Genomic DNA, 11,770 nt, shown 5'->3' on the forward strand with positions numbered 1-11,770 from the left:
TGAACAGAATTACATGGTGCTAACAGTTTAAAAGCCTGTCCATCTTTTTTCATCTTTTCTTCCCTTTGATAGTTGAAGATCAAAAGATCAAATGAAAAATTTACTGTCAGAACTTGTCCAGAGGCAAACAATAAAAGTGTAGGAGAGGATTATATTGAGCCAATAGGATTTTGGAGGTTTTGACAACAAACTTAGGCTGCTAACAGGTTTATGCTTGTACTGACATTTTTATATCTGATTTAATTGCATTGATGTAAGTTATCATACTTGCGTGTAGAACTGAGAATGAGTCCTATGAGAAATAGAACAATATTTAGAAATTTGCTGTGCACTGGCTTTCACATAGAGATTTTTTTGCCACAGTTTTAAATGAAATTTATATTTCAGAATATTAGCTTATATAGTAAGTTACTTAAAAGTGTAAAGTAAGACCAATTGTAAAGCAGTAAATTGATAGAAATGTCTGAATTAATTTCTCTGATAAAAAGAAATGGTTTTACATCCTGTGACCGTGTGTGTGTGTGTGTGTGTGTGTGTGTGTACACACTAATTTCTCTGATAAAACTAAATGGTTTTACATCCCGTGACCATGTATATATATATATATATATATATACATACATATATATATATACACACACACACACACGTATATGTATATGTGTGTGTGTGTGTGTGTGTGTGTGTGTATATATATATACACACACTAAAACGAAATTGTTTTACATCCCGAGACCATATATATATACATATATATATATATGTATATACATATACATACCTGGATGTAAAGTACAGCATAGGAAATAGTCAGTAGTATTATAACTATATACAATGTCAGAGGAGTAATAGACTTGGGGGGAGCGTGTTATCACTTTGTGAGGAGTGTAAATGTCTAATCATTGTTTTGTACACTTGAAACTAATATAAAAAATAAATTTAAATAAGTAAATAAAAGTAAACCGTATTAGTTTTAAAAAATAACTAAATGGTTTTCATAGATCTTTACTAACCTTTTTAAACAGCTTTATTGAGATAATTGAGACAATGAACCACACATATTTAAAGTATACAATTTGATGTTTAACGAATGTATGTACCTGTGAAACCATAATCACAATCAAGATATAATGTACATCTTCATCTGCACCAAAAGTTTCCTCATGTCCTTTGTAATCCTTTCCCCCCTAAGCAAGTACTCATCACCTTAGATTTTTTATAATTTTACTTAAATAGAATCACACAATATGTACTGTTTTTTTGTTGTTGTTTTGTTTTTTTTTACTTTCAGCATAATTTGGAGATTTATCCATGTCATTGCAGGTATCAATAATGCATTCCTTTTTGTCGGTAAGTAGTATTCCTTTGTATAACTATAACACAATTTGTTTATCCATTCACCTGTTGATGGACTTTGGGTTATTTTCAGTTTGGGACTTTTATAAAGTTACTATGAACTTTCATGTACAAGTCTTTGTATTAACATAACGTTTCATTTTTTCGGGGTAAATACATAAAAGTGGAATGTCTGGTTCATATGCTACCTTTTTAAGAAATTTTCACAATGTTTTCCAAAGTTGTGATACCATTTTATATCTCTACCAGCAGTTTATAAGAGCTCAAGTTGCTCCACATCCTCTAACACTTGATGTGTTCAGTTTTAATTTATTATCCATTTGGGGTTAATTTTTTTATATAGTTGAAAGTATGAATTAAAGTTCACTTTTTTGCATATGGTGAACAATCTAATTGTTTCAACGTCATTTGTTGACAGGACTGCACTGAATTGCCTGTGCACCTTTGTTGCAAATCAATCGACCATCAATGAACAGTTCAACTTTTTTTCAAAAAGTAAAATCGAAAGTTCAACTTTTTAAAACTTTTTCTGATTCATTTAATTCTTTGTCTATCTTTACATCAATACCATACTTTTTTGATGACTTTTTTGATGTAGTTTTATACTAATAAAGTCTTAAAATCAGGTGTAAATTCTGCAGCTTTGTCGTTTGCAAAGTTGCTTTGGCTATTCTAGATTTTTTGCATTTCCATGTGCATTTTAGAATTAGCTTGTCCATTTTTCCAAAAACCTTGTCAGTTTTACTAAATCTGTAGATCAGGTTTGCAAAAAATTGACATTTCTATATTGAATCTCCTGGTCCATGAATATAATACATCTCTCCATTTATTTAGGTCTTCAATTTTAGCAATGTTTTGTAGTTTTCAGTATACAGGTTTTACACATGTTGGTAATCTTTATTCTTAAGTATTTCATACTTTTTGATGCTGTTGTAAATGATATTTTTAAAAATTTAATTTACAGTTCATTGCTAGTATATAAAAATACAGTTGATTTTTGCATTTTGATTGCATTCTGCAACCTAGCTAAACTGATTTTAGCTTTTTTGTAGATTTTATAGTCATCTATATAGACGATCATCTGATAAACATCTGTGAATAAAGACAGTTTTCTTTTCCAATCTAGATACGTTTTTTCCCTTGCATTATAGCATGAGTCAGAAAACCTTATTTTGTAAGTAGTGTTTTATTCAGACACGTTTGTTTATGTATTACATTGTTTTCATGCTACAATAACAGTTGAGTAGTTGCCACAAAGACAGTAACTCCACAAAGCCTGTAACTCCACAAAGCCTGACTTGGTATCTATCCTTTAACAGCAACAACAAAACAAAATTGGTCAAACTCTATCTTACTGCACTGGCTAGGATCTTTAAAGATACTGGATTTAAGTGAATAATCTTGTCTTGTTCATGATCTTAAGTGAAAAGTATTCAGTCTTTCCCTGGTAAGTAATGATTTTAGCTGTCGATTTTCCATATATTCCTTATATACCATAGGTAGGATTGAACAAGTTCCCTTCTATTACTAGTTTACTGAGAGTTGGGGTTTTTTTGTTTGTTTTGTTTTAATTAGGAATGGATGTTGGATTTTGTCAAATATTTGTCTATTTAAGTGATCACATGGCTTTTTAAATTTTTTAATGTGTTAACATTACATAGAGCTAGAGTATTCTTGTGTGAGCTTTGTTAGTTGTGTCTTTCAAGGATTTTGTTCATTTCATACAACTTTTCAATGTATTACTATAAACTTGTGCATAATTTTACATTAGTAGCCTTTTAGTATACTATAAAATATGTAGCAATGTTAATACTCTCACTCTTGATATGAGTAGTTTGTCTTTTTCCAGATCAATCTTGCTAGAGGCATATCAACTTTTGATTATCTCAGAGAACCAGCTTTTGCTTTTGTTGCTTTTTCTTTGTGATTTTACTGTTTTCTATTTCATTGATTTACACTGTGATCTTTATTATTATTTTTTTTCCTACTTACTTAGGTTAAATTTGCTATCTAAGTTTTTTAACATGGCAACTGAGGTTATTGACTTGACTTTTCTAATATAGACATTACATGCTATAAATTTCCCTCTAATTAGTGCTTTAGCTGACTCTGTTACATAAATTTTGTTAGGTTATATCTCACAAATTTTTATTTTTATTGAGATCAGAAATCTTTCTGATTTCCCTTTGACCAATGGGTTATTTAGAAACGTGTTATTTTACAAATGTTTGGAAATTTTCTGGGAATACTCATTATTGAGTCCTAATTCTGTTGTGTCCAGAGAATATACTTTTTATAAATGGGATCCTTTAAAAATTATTGAGACTTGTTTTATGGTCATAACATGGTTCATTTTGTGAATGTCCCATGTGCATTTCTGCTGTTGTTGGTTGGTATGTTCTATAAATGTTTATTAAGTCATATTAGTAAATAGTGATTTTCAGTCCTTTTGTATCCTTACTGATAAGTGCTAGCATGGCATGGGTTTTTCCATTTTTTTACATTTAAGCTATTTATGTCTTTATATTTAAGGTGGATTTGTTTTAGGCAGCATATAGTTGGGTGTTTCTTTTTTAATCCAATCTAATAAACTCTGCCTTTTAATTGGTGTGTTTAGACCATTTACATGTAATGTGATTATTCATATGATTGTGTTAAAGTCTGCCATCTTGCTGTTGTTTTCTGTTTGTTCTATTTATTATTTGCATCCTTTTTTCTTTTACTACCTTGTTTTTGGATTGAATGTTTTGTGTGATTTTATTTTATTTCCTTTCACTTGTTAACTATAATTTTTCAGTTTCAATTGATTTTCTCCTCATGGGTTTGTTAAACAATGAAGAGGTTCAGGTAGTACTAAAGAACAGGAAACAATTGTTTGAGCAAAAGGGTTACAATCCAAGAGACAGTTTCAGGTAGCAACCCAAATTGTGCTCTGGAGAGAGCAAAGAAAAGCAGGGTTTACAAAGGCAAAAACCACAAAATGTAATTATTTCATGCAGATGAAGGATCCTGGCTGGGTTAACAGAGATTGGTAAATTCTTGTATGCAAATGAAGAAGGCGAATGCTGAAGGAAGTAAAGTCCATATATGTACATGTAGCAGTTATTACGGTATTTTTTGAATCCAGAATGTTTATGGCTTCAGGACTTGAGCTGGGTTTAGTAACAGGTTTAGCAACTTAATAGAAGCTCTAAGAACTGAGGCACAAGAGGTGCATAGACCACACTTCCTTAATAGCCTCCTGATTTTTAAGTGACTCGTAGCAATACTTAATTTAATTTTATTCTTTTTCATTAGCAGGTTGTATTTTCCTGCTTGTTTTGCCTGATGATTTTTGACTGAATGGTACACATTTTAAACTTTACCTTGTTGAATGATGGATATTGTTCTTTTTTAAATATTCTTGAGCTTTGTTTTGTATATTTTGTTTTGAATTACTTGGGAATAAATTTAGTCTTGGTCTAATTTACCTCACAAGTGAGGCAAAACCTTTTTGACTACTGTTCCAAATGCCCTATGAATTGTGAGATTTTCCTCTCTGATTGGTGAACACAGGAAGTGTTTTGGCCCTTTTGTGAGCTTCTAGTATTATTTTCTAAAACTTTCGACTGTTTTGTGTGTGTGTGTGTGTGTGTGTGTGTGTGTGTGTGTGTGTGTGTTTTGGGTTTTTTTTTGTCCTCCATTCTGGGGCCGTTACCTGACATGCACAGGCTTGTCGGTAGTACTCAGTTGAAGACCCTGTATATCTCTAGAGTTCTCTTTGTGTGTGGATCTCTTGTCTCTGGCACTCGACTCGACTGCAAATTATAGCTGCTTTGGCCACCCTAGACTCTTATCTCCAACTGGATTTCCCCTTCCTGCCCTGTGGCCTGGAAAGTCCAGGCAGTAAGCTGGGAGCCAGCATGGGGCTCACCTTTGTTTCCCACCTCTTAGGGATCACTGCCTATTGCCTGATACTGTCTTTAAAATCATGTTTTATATGTTACATTTGAATTTTCAATCGTTTCGAGCAGGATGCAAATGTGATCCATTGTGCCATCTTGGTCAGAAGTAGAAGTTAGGTCTAAATTTAGTTTGCAGTACTACTTTGATGTCGGAAATATTGACTGAAACCTGCTGATGAATTTTCTGTACAAAATCTGGTATAAATGTGGGGGTTCGCTCACAGAGTGCCAAACCCCAAGTTAATTACTCACCACAGATCCTTACGTTAAGCAAGGCATCTTATGTTTTTAATCAGTACTACTCATAAAAATCTACTTGATAGAAATATCTTTGCTGATACTAAAAATGTTCACATTCAGAAAGAATAATCTCATTTTCCCTATTAAGATTTTTTTTAATGGTTAAGCTTTTGAATTAGAAACTCTATATGTGAATATAGTGTGAAATATTAAAATCTCATGAAAACAGGTATAACAAATTAATCTCAAGAACATCAGAGAAGACTAATAAAGGGGTCTGTTGAGTGGCTGAAAGAATGATCTTATTATATAGTACATAGTTCCTTGGATTCCCTGTTGAAAAGATGTATCTGTATTCAAAGTGATTCTATGAAACCAAAAGGTTTTCCCCAAATTACTGCTTTCTTTTTCCCAAGGCTGTTTATGTAAAAGCCACAATAACTACTAACAAATTACTGAAAACTATAGAACTTTATAGAACCTAAAATAGTCAATGGATGACCTTCTCAGAGAAGATACAAATATATCTTTATGTCTTGTTTTTATTTCCATATGTTTAGATTAAAAGCTGTTGCTTTAAATTGGATCTTAAAGCTCAAGAAATGTTTGGACACATTTGACCACTTTTGTTTTCTTGGTTCATTTACTCTCCTTTATATTGATAATGAAAACTGAAGCTAACACCACCCTAAAAATGGGGAAAACACTTGACATGATAACAAGATCTTGAACAACCTGTTCAAGATCTCAACTTTAAAAACTGGGATCTAGAAATTCAAGGAACATACAAGAGATAGTTTATTTTGCCTCAACCTCAGAAGGTATCATTGACATCATCATTTAGCTGTATAATTATCCTGGGAAAGAGAAAACTGCTCAGCATCTGCATAGGCTATTCTTTACTAAAACTAAACATATTGCCAAAAACAGTTTACAAAATTTTTTTAATGACATGAATATTATACTCCCATTGAAAAAAAAACAAAGATGAGACTTAAAACGTCAAGCAACATAGAGTCTAGCTAGATTCTAGCTACTTATTGACAGTTTACAACTTATTACTGGATGTGCTTTACCATGAAGAACAAGCTTACCGTGGTGACCATATTAAAAATTATCAGTTTCACATTTGAAAGGCCCACTGCCCATCTGGAAAAATTGTTTGCATCGATGAGTAATAAACTTTGCATATTGCAGAGTCCCATATTGCCTGAATTAATTTCACAATATTGGCAAAGAATCTGAATTCCTAACTGGATACGTATATGTTTCTCTTCCAAGCAGGTATTAAAAACACATTGTCTACTTTTCAGAGTCTACCAGAGTTTCTGCAGTAGGTCTTTCTGACAGTAGGTTAAGGTTTGGAATGTATTGAAATTGCTTGAAAAGATTCATTATCCTGCTCTGTTTTCTCCTCCATAAATTTAAAATAATTCTATTGGGCTGTACCATACCATTTGTTTTCAGATATATGGGAAAATGTGTGGTCTATTTTAAAACTGTTTTTTCTCCAAAAAGTGAATTTTGTTAAATGAAGGAAAATATAGTTAAATAATTGGAAAGTCACTTTTTCAGTTAGACTTGTAGTGAATTACGTATGTTATTACTTAGTGAAACATCAAAGTTTTTTTCAAAAAAAGACACACTTAAAAAGCATGCCCGTACTCCTGCTGTGAAGTTTTACATTTGAAGTGCTTTCATATGGCTTTCTTTTAAGGGCAAAAGAATATGAATTTGCCTTTCAAAACGTAAACGTTGTAAATACTCTTTTTTTCCTCATTCATCAAGGCAGGCTTGCAATTAAGTTCAAATGCCTTTATATATGTATATCAGTGTCATACAATGATTTTAAGGTGTGCCTGGCCTTTCCTGGGTCATATTTATATCTTCATAAACAAAACAGTCATGGGCTTTCACACGTTAATACTAATATTTGTCAATACACTACTCGTATGCAGTTGTGAATGCACTGTTGATTCTGTTTTAGTCTTAATGTCATCACTGATAATTGTGGAATGACCATTAACTTGACAGTCTATGGCAAGTTATGTAGGAAACAATAACATTATTTTTATACATATATTAGTGAACAGGAAAGTGAATGACAAAGAATGTAGACACTTAGGTGGTCCACAACACCTAACTGCTGTGTTTGCCTTGTGTCATTCATTCTAGTCCTGGGCTAGAATGTGTTTATAACATAATACTCAGGAGTTCATATCCACAAGAAGAATGTTGATGAAAATATGAAATGACAATAAGCAGGAAATAGTTTGTGAAGTTGCCCTTTGGTTTTCTGATCAGCTACTTTCAAACTCAGCATTCACATGGGTGGTTGGTAATTATGACTGGGCTCAAAATGATCAAGTCATTATGGAAATACCTATTAACTTCATTTAGTATTTCCAATTTGAGAGTTTTTCGAAATAGGTCTTCTTCAAGGTCCTCCCTCCCGGCCTCTTTGCTATCTTTGATTATTCTCTATTCCTTGGCAATCTCATTCGCTTTCATGATTTCAGTAATCACTTCCATATGGGCAACTGTATCTCCAGCCTCACATTTCCAATAAGCTACCGCACAGCTCAACATGGAATCCTGCCAGTACACGAGATTCCAAACTAAAGTCATCATCATTCTCTAAATCTTTTCTTCCTTTTTTTCCTATATTTTTTCCAAGTTATTGAGATTTTGTTATCCAGCCACTTGAACTACAAATTTCATATAAATTATTCTACCACAACAAGATTTCTTTCACATCCACCGTCCTTTTCTATTCACACTGCCACTATCCTGTATTACTCAAGCTCTCATCTACCTTCATATTTAGTCTTATATTATTTCCCTTCCAAACAGACATTTTTGAGTGTGAAAGGGGCATTCTGAAGAGTAAAGAAGGCTCTTTAATACTTACACTAGGACAACTGATATACATTGAGACTCCCCTTGGCACAACCTGGCCATGTAGTCACTGTACTCTAATTAATCTAACTTAGTTCCTTTCCTTCCTGTAACTAATTCATCCAAAGCACTACCAAACTTACCTTCCTAAAACATTGTTTTAATCCTGAGGGTTTTCATATTCATAATTCTTCAATGGCTCTAAATTACCCACCAAATAGAATCTAAACATTGAGGCATGATTTTCAGTCTTCTTTGGTCTGGTCCCAGTTTCCCTCCCATATGTTATCATTTCTTTATTTTTCTTAGTTTTATTGAGATATAATTGACGTACAGCACTGTATTACCATGTTTCCCGAATATAAGACCTGGTCTTATATTAAGTTTTGCTCCAAAAGACTCATTGCGGCTTACGTTCAGGGGATGTCCTGAAAAATCAAAAAACGAAAAATCATTTTCCGGTTAGGTCTTATTTTCGGGGAAACACGGTAGTTTAAGGTGTACAGCATAGTAACTTTCATGTATTGTGAAATAATTACAAACTTAGTTAACCATTTACATCTCATAGATATGCCCCCAAAAAAGAAAAAATGTTTTGCCTTTTGATGAGAACTCTTAGGATCTATTCTCTTAACTCTCAAATATACCATACAGCAGTGTTAACTATACTCATGTTGTATTACATCCCTAGTACTTACTTATATCTTACAAGTGGGAGTTTGTACTTTTTGATCACCTTCCTCCAATTTTCCCAACCCCCATCTCCCATCTCTGTTAATCACTGTAAATCTGTAGATCTGTAAATCTGATCTCTTTTTCTATGAATTATTGTTATTTTAGATTCCACAAATTAGTGAGATCATACAGTTTGTCTTTCTCTGACTTATTTCACTTAGCATAATGCCCTCAGGGTCCATCCATATTCTTGCAACATTACCAATGTTTTAGTCAAGTAACTGACAATGAATTACTATGCAGCTGTTTCAAAGAATGAAGTCAGTTTTTCGATGTACAGACATGGAAAGATGACCATGATATTCTGTTGAGTATTAAAAAAGAAAAATGGCAAGTATAAGAACTCTTTTTGAAAAGTATGTATGAGTGTAGAGTGTGTGAGTGAGTGTGTGTGTGTGTGTGTGTGTGTGTATACATATATATTAATGAATTTTTGTATTAGTTTCAGGTTTACAGAGCAATGTAATAGACATTTAAACCCCTCATAAAGTGATAACCCACCCCCCAAGCGATTACCCCTCTGACATCTTATATAGCTGTTATAATACCATCAACTATCTTCCCTATGTTGTACTCCATATCCTGTGACTATATATACCTACCGTGTTTCCCCAAAAATAAGACCTAGCTGGACAATCAGCTTTAAATGCGTCTTTTGGATCAAAAATTAATATAAGACCCAGTCTTATTTTACTATAACATAAGAACCGGACTAATATATAATAATATATAATATAATTAATAGAATATAGTACCAGGTCTTATATTAATTTTTGCTCCAAAAGACGCATTAGAGCTGATTATCCTGCTAGGTCTTATTTTCGGGGAAACACGGTATATATTTAGTTATAGTTGACATTCAATATTATTCTTCTTCAGCTCCTCAGGTGTATAGGGCATCTCTCAGGCATTTACACAGTCTATGACGTGATCCCCCTGGTAAGTCCAGTGCCCATCTGGCACCTTACATGATCTTCACAACATTGTTGAGTATATTCCCCATACTATATTAAACATCAATTTATATTTCTTAATACCTTCACCTTTTTCACCCTGACCCCAACCCCATTCTCATCTATCACTCTCATAGATCTAGTACCTATCTGGCACCATACCTAGTTATTACAATATTGTTGACTGTATTCCTTATGTTATAACCTACATTCCCATGACTACTGTATAACACCCAATTTGTTCTTCTTAATCCCTTCTCCTTCACCCGTCCTTAACCCTCCTCCCATCTTAAAGAAGTCTCTCTAAGAGTCCTTGTAATACTGATTTGGTGGTGATGAATTCCTTCAGCTTTTTCTTGTCTGGCAAGCTCCTTATCTGCCCTTCAGTTCTAAATGACAGCCTTGCTGGATAGAGTAGTCTTGGTTGTATTTGGAATATCACTTGGAATATTTCCTGCCACTCCCTTCTTGCCTGCAAAGTTCCTGTTGAAAAATCAGCTGATAGTCTTATGGGGGCTCCCTTATAGGTAACCAGCTGCTTTTCTCTTCCTGCTTTTAAGATTCTCTTTTTGTATTTAACCTTTGGCATTTTAATTATGATATGTCTTGGTGTGGGCCTCTTTGGGTTCATCTTATTTGGGACTCTCTGTGCTTCCTGGGCGGCTTGTATGTCCATTTCCTTTACCGGGTTAGGGAAGTTTTCTGTCCTTATCTCTTTAAATAGGTTTTCAATTCCTTGCTCTCTCTCTTCTCCTTCTGGTATCCCTATAATGCAAGTGTTGGTATACTTGTTATTGCCTCTTCTGGTACCCCTATAATGCGAAAACCAAAAATTATGGGGACTTCTCTCCCCAGCACTAGAACCCTGGGCTGGGGTGGAGCTAATATCTCTTTCTTGTTTAGGGGATGGTGGGGACCGCCACAGCCGAAATAGCCCTCCCGATCTTTAGTGGTCACATACGGGTGTGGGAACAGCCCATTCAGTGTCTCTGACCTTCCTACAAGTCTAGAGGTGGCTTCTACACGTCTTTAATTGACGGGTTTCAGTTCAGCTTGATTTTAGGCAGTTCTCAATAATGGTGGTTTTGTAGATTAGTTGTAATTTTGATGTGGTTATGAGAGAAAGAAGGTAAACGCAGTGTTTACCTCCTGCACCATCTTGGTTGTCCTGTATAAAGGTATATTTTTAAAAAGGTCTTGGAGCTATACACCTGTTAACAGTAGTTGTCTTTGTAATATGGTATTTATGTATTACTATGTTTGTAGTAGGGAGTGAATGTAATTACAGAGACCCTTGACTTTCAATTTTTTTTTCTTTTTTTGTAGCCAAAAAAAGATTATATTCATCATTTTAACCATTTTGAAGTGTAACCGTTCAGTAGTGTTAAGTATACTTACATTGTTATGCAGCAGATCTGTAGAACTTTTTCATCCTGTAAAACCGAAAGATGATATCCATTAAACACTAATTCCCCTTTCCTCCCCCACCCCTGCCCTAAGTCCTAGGCAACCATCTTTCTACTTTCTGTGATGACTACTTTAGATACTTCATATGAGTGGGATCATACAGCATTTGTCCTTTGTGACTGGCTCATTTCACTTGCACAATGTCCTCCAGGTTCACCGATGTTGTAGCATGTAACA

This window comes from Rhinolophus hipposideros, assembly GCF_964194185.1.
Source record: "Rhinolophus hipposideros genome assembly, chromosome: 6".
Classification (NCBI taxonomy): Eukaryota; Metazoa; Chordata; class Mammalia; order Chiroptera; family Rhinolophidae; genus Rhinolophus; species Rhinolophus hipposideros.